General features: G+C 46.9%; 21 non-coding genes across 21 annotated transcripts; all 21 read left to right on the top strand.

The window, feature by feature from the left end:
* Window positions 1–2323: 2323 nt before the first annotated feature.
* On the top strand, window positions 2324–2406 carry trnal-uaa (transfer RNA leucine (anticodon UAA)). The gene has a single exon. It is a non-coding gene; the product is annotated as a tRNA-Leu (tRNA).
* Window positions 2407–2530: 124 nt separating this feature from the next.
* Window positions 2531–2613, top strand: trnal-uaa (transfer RNA leucine (anticodon UAA)). Its single transcript has one exon. It is a non-coding gene; the product is annotated as a tRNA-Leu (tRNA).
* Window positions 2614–2752: 139 nt separating this feature from the next.
* trnal-uaa (transfer RNA leucine (anticodon UAA)) lies at window positions 2753–2835 on the top strand. The gene has a single exon. It is a non-coding gene; the product is annotated as a tRNA-Leu (tRNA).
* Window positions 2836–2952: 117 nt separating this feature from the next.
* On the top strand, window positions 2953–3035 carry trnal-uaa (transfer RNA leucine (anticodon UAA)). Its single transcript has one exon. It is a non-coding gene; the product is annotated as a tRNA-Leu (tRNA).
* A 331-nt stretch (window positions 3036–3366) lies between these two features.
* On the top strand, window positions 3367–3449 carry trnal-uaa (transfer RNA leucine (anticodon UAA)). The gene has a single exon. It is a non-coding gene; the product is annotated as a tRNA-Leu (tRNA).
* Window positions 3450–3587: 138 nt separating this feature from the next.
* trnal-uaa (transfer RNA leucine (anticodon UAA)) lies at window positions 3588–3670 on the top strand. The gene has a single exon. It is a non-coding gene; the product is annotated as a tRNA-Leu (tRNA).
* A 124-nt stretch (window positions 3671–3794) lies between these two features.
* On the top strand, window positions 3795–3877 carry trnal-uaa (transfer RNA leucine (anticodon UAA)). Its single transcript has one exon. It is a non-coding gene; the product is annotated as a tRNA-Leu (tRNA).
* A 105-nt stretch (window positions 3878–3982) lies between these two features.
* Window positions 3983–4065, top strand: trnal-uaa (transfer RNA leucine (anticodon UAA)). The gene has a single exon. It is a non-coding gene; the product is annotated as a tRNA-Leu (tRNA).
* A 323-nt stretch (window positions 4066–4388) lies between these two features.
* trnal-uaa (transfer RNA leucine (anticodon UAA)) lies at window positions 4389–4471 on the top strand. The gene has a single exon. It is a non-coding gene; the product is annotated as a tRNA-Leu (tRNA).
* A 139-nt stretch (window positions 4472–4610) lies between these two features.
* On the top strand, window positions 4611–4693 carry trnal-uaa (transfer RNA leucine (anticodon UAA)). The gene has a single exon. It is a non-coding gene; the product is annotated as a tRNA-Leu (tRNA).
* A 336-nt stretch (window positions 4694–5029) lies between these two features.
* On the top strand, window positions 5030–5112 carry trnal-uaa (transfer RNA leucine (anticodon UAA)). The gene has a single exon. It is a non-coding gene; the product is annotated as a tRNA-Leu (tRNA).
* A 139-nt stretch (window positions 5113–5251) lies between these two features.
* On the top strand, window positions 5252–5334 carry trnal-uaa (transfer RNA leucine (anticodon UAA)). The gene has a single exon. It is a non-coding gene; the product is annotated as a tRNA-Leu (tRNA).
* Window positions 5335–5473: 139 nt separating this feature from the next.
* Window positions 5474–5556, top strand: trnal-uaa (transfer RNA leucine (anticodon UAA)). The gene has a single exon. It is a non-coding gene; the product is annotated as a tRNA-Leu (tRNA).
* Window positions 5557–5661: 105 nt separating this feature from the next.
* trnal-uaa (transfer RNA leucine (anticodon UAA)) lies at window positions 5662–5744 on the top strand. Its single transcript has one exon. It is a non-coding gene; the product is annotated as a tRNA-Leu (tRNA).
* Window positions 5745–6076: 332 nt separating this feature from the next.
* On the top strand, window positions 6077–6159 carry trnal-uaa (transfer RNA leucine (anticodon UAA)). The gene has a single exon. It is a non-coding gene; the product is annotated as a tRNA-Leu (tRNA).
* A 139-nt stretch (window positions 6160–6298) lies between these two features.
* Window positions 6299–6381, top strand: trnal-uaa (transfer RNA leucine (anticodon UAA)). Its single transcript has one exon. It is a non-coding gene; the product is annotated as a tRNA-Leu (tRNA).
* A 332-nt stretch (window positions 6382–6713) lies between these two features.
* On the top strand, window positions 6714–6796 carry trnal-uaa (transfer RNA leucine (anticodon UAA)). Its single transcript has one exon. It is a non-coding gene; the product is annotated as a tRNA-Leu (tRNA).
* Window positions 6797–6920: 124 nt separating this feature from the next.
* On the top strand, window positions 6921–7003 carry trnal-uaa (transfer RNA leucine (anticodon UAA)). Its single transcript has one exon. It is a non-coding gene; the product is annotated as a tRNA-Leu (tRNA).
* Window positions 7004–7326: 323 nt separating this feature from the next.
* trnal-uaa (transfer RNA leucine (anticodon UAA)) lies at window positions 7327–7409 on the top strand. The gene has a single exon. It is a non-coding gene; the product is annotated as a tRNA-Leu (tRNA).
* Window positions 7410–7548: 139 nt separating this feature from the next.
* Window positions 7549–7631, top strand: trnal-uaa (transfer RNA leucine (anticodon UAA)). The gene has a single exon. It is a non-coding gene; the product is annotated as a tRNA-Leu (tRNA).
* A 332-nt stretch (window positions 7632–7963) lies between these two features.
* trnal-uaa (transfer RNA leucine (anticodon UAA)) lies at window positions 7964–8046 on the top strand. Its single transcript has one exon. It is a non-coding gene; the product is annotated as a tRNA-Leu (tRNA).
* The last annotated feature ends 5197 nt before the right edge of the window (window positions 8047–13243 follow it).

The raw sequence follows: 13243 nt of genomic DNA on the forward strand, positions 1-13243 counted from the left end.
GCCTGAGGATACTGTTCATCCTATTGTTCTTGCACCTGATCACACCATAACACAGCTGTTGGTGAAAGACTATGACGATCGTCTACTTCATCCAGGTCCTGAGCGAGTCTTCGCAGAGATCAGAAGGACCTATTGGATCCTCAGAGGCCGCCAAGCCATCAAGAAACACCAGCGGCAGTGTGTGGAGTGTCGCAAGTGGCGCAGCAAACCTGTGATCCCTAAAATGGCAGACCTCCCAGCTGCTCGACTCCGACTCAACAAGCCCCCTTTCTGGTCGACTGGCGTGGACTGTTTCGGCCCTTATATGGTCAAGATAGGACGGCGACAGGAGAAACGATGGGGCATTGTGTTTAAGTGTCTCACTACCAGGTGTGTTCATCTTGACCTACTGCCTAGTATGGACACTGATTCATTTCTCTTGTCTCTCCGTCGCTTCATCTCGCGAAGAGGGAAACCCTTCGAGATCTTATGCGACAGAGGCACCAACTTCCGCGGTGGGGACAAGGAGCTTCAGGAGGCGTTTGAGGCACTTGAACCATCGCTACAGGAACAGCTAGCAACACAGTGCATCACCTTCAGATTTAACCCCCCTCTGGCTCCGCACTTTGGTGGAACGTGGGAGAGGGAAATTAAATCTGTCAAGGCATCTCTCCAAACCATCCTGAAAGACCAGTCCCTCCCTGAGGAGGTCCTACTGACCGTCCTCATTGAAATTGAGGGAATTCTCAATTCCAAGCCGTTAGGCTATGCGTCATCGGATCTTGCAGATCCTGATCCCGTGACGCCTAACCTTCTGCTCATGGGGCGGCGGGATGCTTCGCTGCCTCAAGCTGTGTACGGCTCCAGTGACCTGCTAGGACGCCGTCGCTGGAGACACAGTCAGGTACTTGCTGACCATTTCTGGGGTCAGTTCACCCGCAAGTACCTCCCTGGTCTCCAACCACGCCAGAAGTGGCGGAACCCAACATCAGACTTAGCCGTGGACGCCGTCGTCCTGGTGGTTGACCCACAGCTCCCGAGAGCGCTGTGGCCTGTCGGACGCATCACCCGGATCATCCACAGCGACGATGGCAAGGTCCGCACTGCAGAGATCGACATTAAGGGCAAATCCTACACACGTCCCGTGGCCAAACTGATAGAGCTCCCGAGGATGCCCGACGACGGAGATATCAGCGCTCCCTAGCCCAGCAGCGACCTTCCTGTGACTGCGCATTCGTCCTACGAATCCGGGGGCGGCTGTGGAAAACTCCCTGCTGGACGAGGGCATACGTCACGCAGTTGATTCACATATTCGCGCACATGCGCAATTACGTCCTTTTTCTAGGAGCTTAGTTCACTGCCGACACGAGTCCAGCAGCTGTAGAGTTGTTAATATTTCCCGTTCTGTTTTACTTTCATATTGTGTTGCTGTGTGCGTTACCGACCATGTAAGTACACCAATGGGACAATTGACATATAGTAAGACATTACTTTGTTGTAATTTGTGAACTACAGTCTGAATAATAATCCATCGTTGCTGTTGCTAACTTAATTAAACACATTTCGTGGTTTCATTCGCGCCACTAGTCTATCACGTGATTACTAGATACTAATGCTAGTGACATGTTTCATTTGTGGTCTTAGAGCGCCATCTAGTGGTCAATGTTGGCATAACATGGTGTAACTGCTGATTTCTTTTGTATTGGGTTCTATTAATACTCATTGTTACTCAGCATTGTGTTGTTGCACAGCAATTACTTAAACTTCAGAGCTAATATTGTTACATGCTCTTGGCCTGTACTGCATGCATATATATTTATATATTCATGTATATTTATGTTATATTATTTATGTATGTATGTACAGTACAATTCATATTGATATTCTGTATTTCCTTTATTTACAGAAAACCACACACATATACTCAAACACAAACACATATTCTACACTCCAATACATTCACACACATGTTGTTGGAAGCAACAATCCTCTGTTGGACTTGAATGGCAATAAACCAATAAACCTGTCAAACCTAACCAAGTTGCAGCGACTCTCTTGCCGGAGTGCATAGCCAGTTTGGGTGGCGCCAGCGTAGTAACGTACACAGACTTCACATCCATCCTCCGCTCATTCCTTCGTCGTTTCCTTCGCAAAATTCATTAGTAGGAGGGGCTATGACCGGGGCGAGGATCGAGGGAGGAAGGAAGCCATATAAATCGTTACATGGAAGGCACCCCGTGATTTGTTTGACCGCCATTTGTTTGACAAATGGCAAACGTGTTGCATGTTGTATCCGGGATCCTTAAATTTCCCCTTGATCACTTCATAATGTCTACTTCTGAGCACCAGGATGGCCGAGTGGTTAAGGCGTTGGACTTAAGATCAAATGGACATATGTCCTCGTGGGTTCGAACCCCACTCCTGGTAACCATCTTGTGGGTTGAGTGGATGAAAGGACCGTGATTTCTTTGACAAATGCCAAATGTGTTGCATGTTGTATCCGGGATCCTTAAATTTCCGCTTGATCACTTCATAGTGTCTACTTCTGAGCACCAGGATGGCCGAGTGGTTAAGGCGTTGGACTTAAGATCCAATGGACGTATGTCCTCGTGGGTTCGAACCCCACTCCTGGTAACCATCTTGTGGGTTGAGTGGATGAAAGGACCGTGATTTGTTTCATCGCCATTTGTTTGACAAATGGCAAACGTGTTGCATGTTGTATCCGGGATCCTTAAATTTCCCCTTGATAACTTCATAGTGTCGACTTCTGAGCACCAGGATGGCCGAGTGGTTAAGGCGTTGGACTTAAGATCCAATGGACATATGTCCTTGTGGGTTCGAACCCCACTTCTGGTAACCATCATAATGGTTGAGTGGATGAAAGGATCGTGATTTGTATGACAAATGTGTTGCATGTTGTACCCGGGATCCTTAAATTTCCCCTTGATCACTTCGTAGTGTCTACTACCGAGCACCAGGATGGCCGAGTGGTTAAGGCGTTGGACTTAAGATCCAATGGACATATGTCCTCGTGGGTTCGAACCCCACTCCTGGTAACCATCTTAATGGTTGAGTGGATGAAAGAACTGTGATTATTGAATTGCAACTAACTGAGCACGACTCTCATGTCCGTCATGTCATACATCTGTGGCTGTGGTGCATTCTGACGAACACTTAAGGTCCTCCTTTATAGAAAAACATGCGCTGCCTAATGGCAAATAAAAAGCAGAATTACAATTTTTCTACACTCCAACAGTCCAATACATTCCTGCGAGATGCAAGAACATCTACAACACGCCATTTGTTTGACAAATGACAAACGTGTTGCATGTTGTACCCGGGATACTTAGATTCCCCTTGATCACTTCGTAGTGTGTACTACTGAGCACCAGGATGGCCAAGTGGTTAAGGCGTTGGACTTAAGATCCAATGGACATATGTCCTCGTGGGTTCGAACCCCACTCCTGGTAACCATCTTAATGGTTGAGTGGATGAAAGGACCGTGATTGGTTTCATCGCCATTTGATTGACAAATGACAAACGTGTTGCATGTTGTACCCGGGATACTTAGATTCCCCTTGATCACTTCATAGTGTCTACTTCTGAGCACCAGGATGGCCGAGTGGTTAAGGTGTTGGACTTAAGATTCAGTGGACATATGTCCTCGTGGGTTCGAACCCCACTTCTGGTAACCATCTTAATGGTTGAGTGGATGAAAGGATCGTGATTTGTTTGACAAATGACAAACGTGTTGCATGTTGTACCCGGGATCCTCAAATTTCCCCTTGATCACCTCGTAGCGTCTACTACTGAGCACCAGGATGGCCGAGTGGTTAAGGCGTTGGACTTAAGATCTAATGGACATATGTCCTCGTGGGTTCTAACCCCACTTCTGGTAACCTTCATAATGGTTGAGTGGATGAAAGGATCGTGATCTGTTTGACAAATGTACCAGGGATCCTTAAATTTCCCCTTGATCACTTCGTAGTGTCTACTACTGAGCACCAGGATGGCCGAGTGGTTAAGGCGTTGGACTTAAGATCCAATGGACATATGTCCTCGTGGGTTCGAACCCCACTCCTGGTAACCATCTTAATGGTTGAGTGGATGAAAGGACTGTGATTATTGAATTGCAACTAACTGAGCACGACTGTCATGTCATACGTCTGTGGCTGTGGTGCATTCTGACGAACACTTAAGGGCCTCCTTTATAGAAAAACATGCGCTGCCTAATGGCAAATAAAAAGCAGAATTACAATTTTTCTACACTCCAACAGTCCAATAAATTCCTGCGAGATGCAAGAACATCTACAACACGCCATATGTTTGATAAATGACAAACGTGTTGCATGTTGTACCCGGGATCCTTAGATTTCCCCTTGATCACTTCGTAGCGTCCACTACTGAGCACCAGGATGGCCGAGTGGTTAAGGCGTTGGACTTAAGATCCAATGGACATATGTCCTCGTGGGTTCGAACCCCACTCCTGGTAACCATCTTAATGGTTGAGTGGATGAAAGGACCGTGATTTGTTTGACCGCCATTTGTTTGACAAATGCCAAACGTGTTGCATGTTGTACCCGGGATCCTTAAATGTCCCCTTGATCACTTCATAGTGTCTACTCCTGAGCACCAGGATGGCCGAGTGGGTAAGGCGTTGCACTTAAGATCCAATGGACCTATGTCCTCGTGGGTTCGAACCCCACTCCTGGTAACCATCTTAATGGTTGAGTGGATGAAAGAACTGTGATTATTGAATTGCAACTAACTGAGCACGACTCTCATGTCCGTCATGTCATACATCTGTGGCTGTGGTGCATTCTGACGAACACTTAAGGTCCTCCTTTATAGAAAAACATGCGCTGCCTAATGGCAAATAAAAATCAGAATTACAATTTTTCTACAGGAGTGCCAACAGTCCAATACATTCCTGCGAGATGCAAGAACATCTACAACACGCCATTTGTTTGACAAATGACAAACGTGTTGCATGTTGTACCCGGGATCCTCAAATTTCCCCTTGATCACTTCGTAGCGTCTACTACTGAGCACCAGGATGGCCGAGTGGTTAAGGCGTTGGACTTAAGATCCAATGGACGTATGTCCTCGTGGGTTCGAACCCCACTCCTGGTAACCATCTTCTGGGTTGAGTGGATGAAAGGACCGTGATTTGTTTCATTGCCATTTGATTGACAATTGACAAACGTGTTGCATGTTGTACCCGGGATCCTTAGATTTCCCCTTGATCACTTCGTAGTGTGTACTACTGAGCACCAGGATGGCCAAGTGGTTAAGGCGTTGGACTTAAGATCCAATGGACATATGTCCTCGTGGGTTCGAACCCCACTCCTAGTAACCATCTTAATGGTCGAGTGGATGAAAGGACCGTGATTTGTTTGACCGCCATTTGTTTGACAAATGGCAAACGTGTTGCATCTTGTATCCGGGATCCTTAAATTTCCCCTTGATCACTTCATAGTGTCTACTTCTGAGCACCAGGATGGCCGAGTGGTTAAGGCGTTGGACTTAAGATCCAATGGACATATGTCCTCGTGGGTTCTAACCCCACTTCTGGTAACCATCATAATGGTTGAGTGGATGAAAGGATCGTGATTTGTTTGACAAATGTACCCGGGATCCTTAAATTTCCCCTTGATCACTTCGTAGTGTCTACTACTGAGCACCAGGATGGCCGAGTGGTTAAGGCGTTGGACTTAAGATCCAATGGACATATGTCCTCGTGGGTTCGAACCCCACTCCTGGTAACCATCTTAATGGTTGAGTGGATGAAAGGACTGTGATTATTGAATTGCAACTAACTGAGCACGACTCTCATGTCTGTCATGTCATACGTCTGTGGCTGTGGTGCATTCTGACGAACACTTAAGGGCCTCCTTTATAGAAAAACATGCGCTGCCTAATGGCAAATAAAAAGCAGAATTACAATTTTTCTACACTCCAACAGTCCAATAAATTCCTGCGAGATGCAAGAACATCTACAACACGCCATATGTTTGATAAATGACAAACGTGTTGCATGTTGTACCCGGGATCCTTAGATTTCCCCTTGATCACTTCGTAGCGTCCACTACTGAGCACCAGGATGGCCGAGTGGTTAAGGCGTTGGACTTAAGATCCAATGGACATATGTCCTCGTGGGTTCGAACCCCACTCCTGGTAACCATCTTAATGGTTGAGTGGATGAAAGGACCGTGATTTGTTTGACCGCCATTTGTTTGACAAATGCCAAACGTGTTGCATGTTGTACCCGGGATCCTTAAATGTCCCCTTGATCACTTCATAGTGTCTACTCCTGAGCACCAGGATGGCCGAGTGGTTAAGGCGTTGGACTTAAGATCCAATGGACATATGTCCTCGTGGGTTCGAACCCCACTCCTGGTAACCATCTTAATGGTTGAGTGGATGAAAGAACTGTGATTATTGAATTGCAACTAACTGAGCACGACTCTCATGTCCGTCATGTCATACATCTGTGGCTGTGGTGCATTCTGACGAACACTTAAGGTCCTCCTTTATAGAAAAACATGCGCTGCCTAATGGCAAATAAAAATCAGAATTACAATTTTTCTACACTCCAACAGTCCAATAAATTCCTGCGAGATGCAAGAACATCTACAACACGCCATATGTTTGATAAATGACAAACGTGTTGCATGTTGTACCCGGGATCCTTAGATTTCCCCTTGATCACTTCGTAGCGTCCACTACTGAGCACCAGGATGGCCGAGTGGTTAAGGCGTTGGACTTAAGATCCAATGGACGTATGTCCTCATGGGTTCGAACCCCACTTCTGGTAACCATCTTAATGGTTGAGTGGATGAAAGGATCGTGATTTGTTTGACAAATGACAAACGTGTTGCATGTTGTATCCGGGATCCTTAGATTTCCCCTTGATCACTTCGTAGCGTCCACTACTGAGCACCAGGATGGCCGAGTGGTTAAGGCGTTGGACTTAAGATCCAATGGACGTATGTCCTCGTGGGTTCGAACCCCACTCCTGGTAACCATCTTAATGGTTGAGTGGATGAAAGGACTGTGATTATTGAATTGCAACTAACTGAGCACGACTGTCATGTCATACGTCTGTGGCTGTGGTGCATTCTGACGAACACTTAAGGGCCTCCTTTATAGAAAAACATGCGCTGCCTAATGGCAAATAAAAAGCAGAATTACAATTTTTCTACACTCCAACAGTCCAATACATTCCTGCGAGATGCAAGAACATCTACAACACGCCATATGTTTGATAAATGACAAACGTGTTGCATGTTGTACCCGGGATCCTTAGATTTCCCCTTGATCACTTCGTAGTGTGTACTACTGAGCACCAGGATGGCCAAGTGGTTAAGGCGTTGGACTTAAGATCCAATGGACATATGTCCTCGTGGGTTCGAACCCCACTCCTGGTAACCATCTTAATGGTTGAGTGGATGAAAGGACCGTGATTTGTTTGACCGCCATTTGTTTGACAAATGCCAAACGTGTTGCATGTTGTACCCGGGATCCTTAAATGTCCCCTTGATCACTTCATAGTGTCTACTCCTGAGCACCAGGATGGCCGAGTGGTTAAGGCGTTGGACTTAAGATCCAATGGACATATGTCCTCGTGGGTTCGAACCCCACTCCTGGTAACCATCTTAATGGTTGAGTGGATGAAAGAACTGTGATTATTGAATTGCAACTAACTGAGCACGACTCTCATGTCCGTCATGTCATACATCTGTGGCTGTGGTGCATTCTGACGAACACTTAAGGTCCTCCTTTATAGAAAAACATGCGCTGCCTAATGGCAAATAAAAATCAGAATTACAATTTTTCTACACTCCAACAGTCCAATAAATTCCTGCGAGATGCAAGAACATCTACAACACGCCATATGTTTGATAAATGACAAACGTGTTGCATGTTGTACCCGGGATCCTTATATTTCCCCTTGATAACTTCGTAGCGTCCACTACTGAGCACCAGGATGGCCGAGTGGTTAAGGCGTTGGACTTAAGATCCAATGGACGTATGTCCTCGTGGGTTCGAACCCCACTCCTGGTAACCATCTTGTGGGTTGAGTGGATGAAAGGACCGTGATTTGTGTAACCTAGACACACTAGTACTACCACTAGGGGCTAGATTCTAAGAGATAATATGTAAGCCCATTCCCCACTATTAGGTATTCAATTAAATGAATGAAGGGAGGAGACGGTGTACAAAAATAATGCACTTCAGTTTTATTTATAGTAGAAATGTATAAATATGAATAAATACTTTGATAGAGAGAGTTGTTCTTTTCATAATAGTAGTCTGTCTGTAAACATTTCCACAAAGGCTACACAGTGCAATATCAATGTGCATACATTGCAAGTAGACTCACTATGCCTGCTACCAAATAAAGAAAAACTAAATACATAAACACCCCAAAAGAGGGCAAAATCACACCAGTAAGGGCAAGGGAAAAAGAGGCGCCAGCCGAGAGCAGAATAGCTCAGAGGGATAAGACCGCTACAATAGCATGCCACAGGAGTTGGCTATAGCCTATACTATACTCTAAGAGTGCTACAATTGGAATAGCCACACACAAATAGCTATGTACTATACTCTAAGAGTGCTACAATTAGAATAGCCACACACAAATAGCTATATACTATACTCTAAGAGTGCTACAATTGGAATAGCCACACACCAATAGCTATATACTATACTCTAAGAGTGCTACAATTAAGTCACGCATAGGCAATCCTCCACTACAAAGTGCAACACAAGATCACTGCACACGCATGCAATACAGGCCTCCTGAAGCGGCGACTGAGCTGTAGCCTATGCTACCATCTGTGTTCTCCCAGCCCCGGCTGACAAAGGAAAGAAAGGAAAGAAAGCCTCGCCATACACATCAAAAAAAGGAAATACAAAACACGCAAAACTTGGAGGTGGTTTTACAACTGGCATATAGCTACCTACAACATAGCCTTGACCCACTGACTTCAAGTTTAGATATTTTACAAAAAGGGAAAAACAGTGGCTACAACTGGCTCCTGATAACGTCTGCACTGATTTTACTGCAGGTGGACTGGACACAACATTTGCGAATAGACATCTTGATAAAATCTTCATACATTCATACAGCTAGTCATCCATTCCATTTGAACACGAACACGGAAACCGGCATGTATTTGTCAATAATGGCGACCAGGCAACCGATGACAAACGCTGTAATGTTAAGCACATCAGGGTTCGTAAGCTTAGGCTACAACCAGTATGAATGCTCTATGCCTAAACAGTTCGGTCAAAAATGCTTCCCTTACCGCTTAGATCACCACCGGCAGAATAATTGCGATAACAGTGCTCTCACCACGTTAGTCGCACCATCTGATTTCAAAAGAACGAGTGACTGTGAGGCATACCATTTTACCTGCGCTACATCCGGTCACCTGAGAAGAATGTCAGGTGACTCGCTAGGTCTAGTCATGTGTAGTGTAACGTGCATCACCGGCTCATCCCCCTCCCATCCGTCACATATTCCCCCCATTTTAGAAGGCCACCGTCCCGGTGGCAATAATAGCTATTCTTTAATGCCATGGCCTAAAATAATAGCTGGGGTTAACACTAACTGATTGAATGGCATTTGGTTGGCCCTCCAGATGCTGGATAGCTGATTGTGGCAACCGGAAAGGGTTGGAGTGGTGGCCCGCCCGTTCTCGTCGTGGGCGGCTGTTTGGGTCTTCTCCCACGGCCAACATGTCGTCAGAGGATTCTGACTCTGCTTCTATAGAGGGACTAGTTGGGCTACCAACTAACATCACTGGGGCGGCCTGGTCACCTTGTGTATCACCTCCTGATGGACTTGGGCTGGGTAGCTGTTCAGTCGCAGGATCTTGTCTTGTTTCACCAAGGGGGCTCCTCTCTGGCTGGTGAGATAGGACTTGAAACCACGCATCCATCTCATCCTCCTCAATGGGCTCCGGCCTCCCCCTTCCCTTTTCTGGGTCACATGGAATGTTCACAGGGATGTTGAGAGGTGGTTCATCCTGGTCTGGCAGAGCTTTTAATTCAGACCGGTGGACATTCATGTCTGGGCCCAGCCCATCTTCAGGGGTGATGTGGTACACCAAGCCCTTCTCGTCTCGGCATTTGACTACCTGGTGTATTCTCGGGTCCCAGAGATCTTGGATTTTATGCCGCCCGAGAGGATGGCTCCTACGGTACACCCTGGTGCCCACTGACAGGAGAGATGGAGGCAAATTGTGACGCTCTCTAGAGGCTGCGGCTGCCTCCAGACGGTTCCTGGCATCAGTGTAGACTACGGCCAAATACTCTTTGTGAGTAGTAACCCAGTCAGATGGATGGGTGCTATCAGACTCCGCTCTCGCCAGCCCCAGTAGCGAGTCTACCGGGAGATGGGGCTTTTGTCCAAACATGAGTTCGTATGGAGAATGGTTTGTGGATTGATGGACAGATGTATTGTAGGCAAACAGCAAATGGGGAAGTGCTTGTGGCCACTTTTTCTTTTTCTCAGGGGGGAGGGTCCGTAACAGGTCATGGAGTGTACGATTAAAACGTTCACATTGTCCGTTTCCTTCTGGGTGATATGGTGTAGTTCGGCTTTTATCAATCCCATACAACCTGCACAGTCGTTTCAGTAGCTGTCCTTCAAAGGCCCGGCCTTGATCTGAATGAAGCCTCTTTGGCACTCCGAAGGAATAAAACCATTTTTCTATGAGGACTTTTGCCACAGTATCAGCTTGCTGGTTAATGGTGGGGTACGCCTGTGTAAATTTAGAAAAGACATCTGTGACAATGAGGACATTTTCGTAGCCATTACTGGCTTTCTCCATGACTGTAAAATCAATGGCGATGACTTCTAGGGGCTTGGCGGCCAACAAGTGACCAGCATAGGTGCGGGCAGTAGGGACCATTCCTTTGGCCAGGGTGCACCGCTCGCACTGTTTGCACCACTGCTCAATCTCCTGACGCATTTTCGGCCAGTAACATCTCTGACGAATGAGTTCAGTGGTTCTTTCCACTCCCTGGTGGCCATGGTTGTCATGCAAATTCACTAGTACTTCCTTGTGCAGTACCTTTGGCAGTAGAAGCTGTAGTGTGAAGTCCCGTGCTGGAGGTAGTTGTACTTCTCGATACAGGATGCCTTCTAGTTCTTGGATTCGGCGCCACTGGCGGGCTAGCTCCAATACTGCCTGTGCCTCCTGTGTTCGCTCCTGTCTATTAGGTGGACGAGCCCTCCTCCAATACACCAAGAATGCACCGAGCACTGGATCTTTTGCCTGCAGCGTTCGTAGATCTGCTTGCTGCCGGGCAGGAGCTGCATCTATTGTAGAAATTTCTGCTGCTTGCGCTTGTTGTTGTGCTAGCACTCTGGGCACCCTGAGCTCCGCCGGAACAGTAATGCCAGATACCATAGCTGAAATAGACGGTGTGGGTGACTCACTATTATGGCGGGACAGAGCATCGGCATTCCGGTTGGCAGTCCCAGGACGATACTTCAACTCAAAATCAAAAACCGCCAACTGGGAGGCCCACCTCTGCTCCACGGCAGCCAACTTGGCAGTTTGTAGGTGGCTTAAGGGATTATTGTCAGTATAGACAATAAATTTGGCTCCCAGCAAATATTCCCTGAAGCGCTCGGTCACTGCCCATTTCAATGCCAGGAACTCCAGCTTCATTGAGCTATAGTTGGACATATTTCGTTCGGGTGGTCTGAGAGTCCTACTGGCGAAGGCAATGGGTCTTACTCTGCCGTCTACATCTTGAGATAGGACAGCCCCCAGGCCTTGATGGCTGGCATCAATTTCGAGGATAAAGGGCTTTGAGAAGTCAGCATACTTTAGTACAGGGGCACTTACAAGTTCTTGTTTCAGTGTCTGAAAAGCTTGCTCGCAGTGGTCATCCCAAAGATTCCCTAGCTTAGCATTAGATCCTCCACACTTTTTCCCTCCACTTTGAACTTTGGCTACGAGCTGGTGTAAGGGACCCGCATGCTTGGCAAAATTTGCCACAAACCTGCGGTAATAGGAGGCAAACCCCAGAAATGAGCGTAGGTGGGTCAGAGTGGTTGGTTGCTTCCACTGCAGAACAGTCTGGATTTTCTCGGGATCTGTCGCCACTCCACTAGCCGATATGACATGGCCTAGGTACTGCACTTTTTCCTTGAAAAAATGACATTTGCTTAATTTGAGTTTTAAGTTGTATTCTTTCAGCCTGTTCAAAACTAGTTCTAGCCGTTGTACATGCTGTTGAAAAGAAGCTGAAAAGATAACTATATCATCAAGGTACAACAGCAAGGATTGAAAACTTTGATCGCCAAAGATTCTTTCCATCAGGCGTTGGAATGTACTTGGTGCATTACAAAGCCCAAAGGGCATACGATTGAACTCAAATAAGCCGAAAGGTGTACAGAAAGCTGTTTTTTCCTTATCCTGTTCTGCCATGGGCACTTGATTGTATCCAGCAGCCAAATCGAGTGTAGAGAACAGTGTTGCACCAGTCAGCGCATCCAAGGATTCCTCTATTCTTGGGAGAGGATACGCGTCCTTCCTGGTTTTGGCGTTAAGCTGCCTGTAATCTACACAAAGACGAATAGCACCATCTTTCTTCTGCACCACTACAATCGGGGAAGCATATGGACTACTGCTAGGCCGGGCTACACCTTTTTCTACTAGCTCTTGAACATGAGCTTTGACTTGTGCAAACTGTGATGGGGGTAGCCGACGGTAACGCTGGCGTACTGGGGCTGTATCCATTAAAGGAATCTCATGCTGGACTAATGACGTACAACCCAAGTCTCCATCATGCTCACTAAAGACCCCTTTATACTTTTCTAGGAGCTCCGTAGCTTCCTGTCGTTGTGAGAAAGAGAGGTTTGGCCATTGTGACCCTGAGAAATCTACAGAGGCTGAGGTGCTAGCTGATGCTGATTGCACAAGGACTACCTGGTCATCACAGGGGGTTGGATCTACAATATGAAGGGTTCCAAGTGTAATGCGGGGCTGGAGCCACTGATCTTCTGTCCCCACGTTAACTACTGGCACATTCACTTTACCTTGGGTAATTGGCAATAGGGCTGACGAAATAAGGAGGTTCACTGGCAGTCGGCCCTCACCATACGGTAGGGGCTCCAAGAAGCAGGATGTAATAGCACCTGGGACAAGAGAGCAAGTTGCATGCACGAACTTAAGGCACCCAGCTGGTATGCGAAGCGCTGGGCCTGGTTGCACTACCGCTTTTCCAATGCAGCCAG

The sequence above is a fragment of the Sardina pilchardus genome, chromosome 9, assembly GCF_963854185.1.
Source record: "Sardina pilchardus chromosome 9, fSarPil1.1, whole genome shotgun sequence".
NCBI lineage: Eukaryota > Metazoa > Chordata > Actinopteri > Clupeiformes > Clupeidae > Sardina > Sardina pilchardus.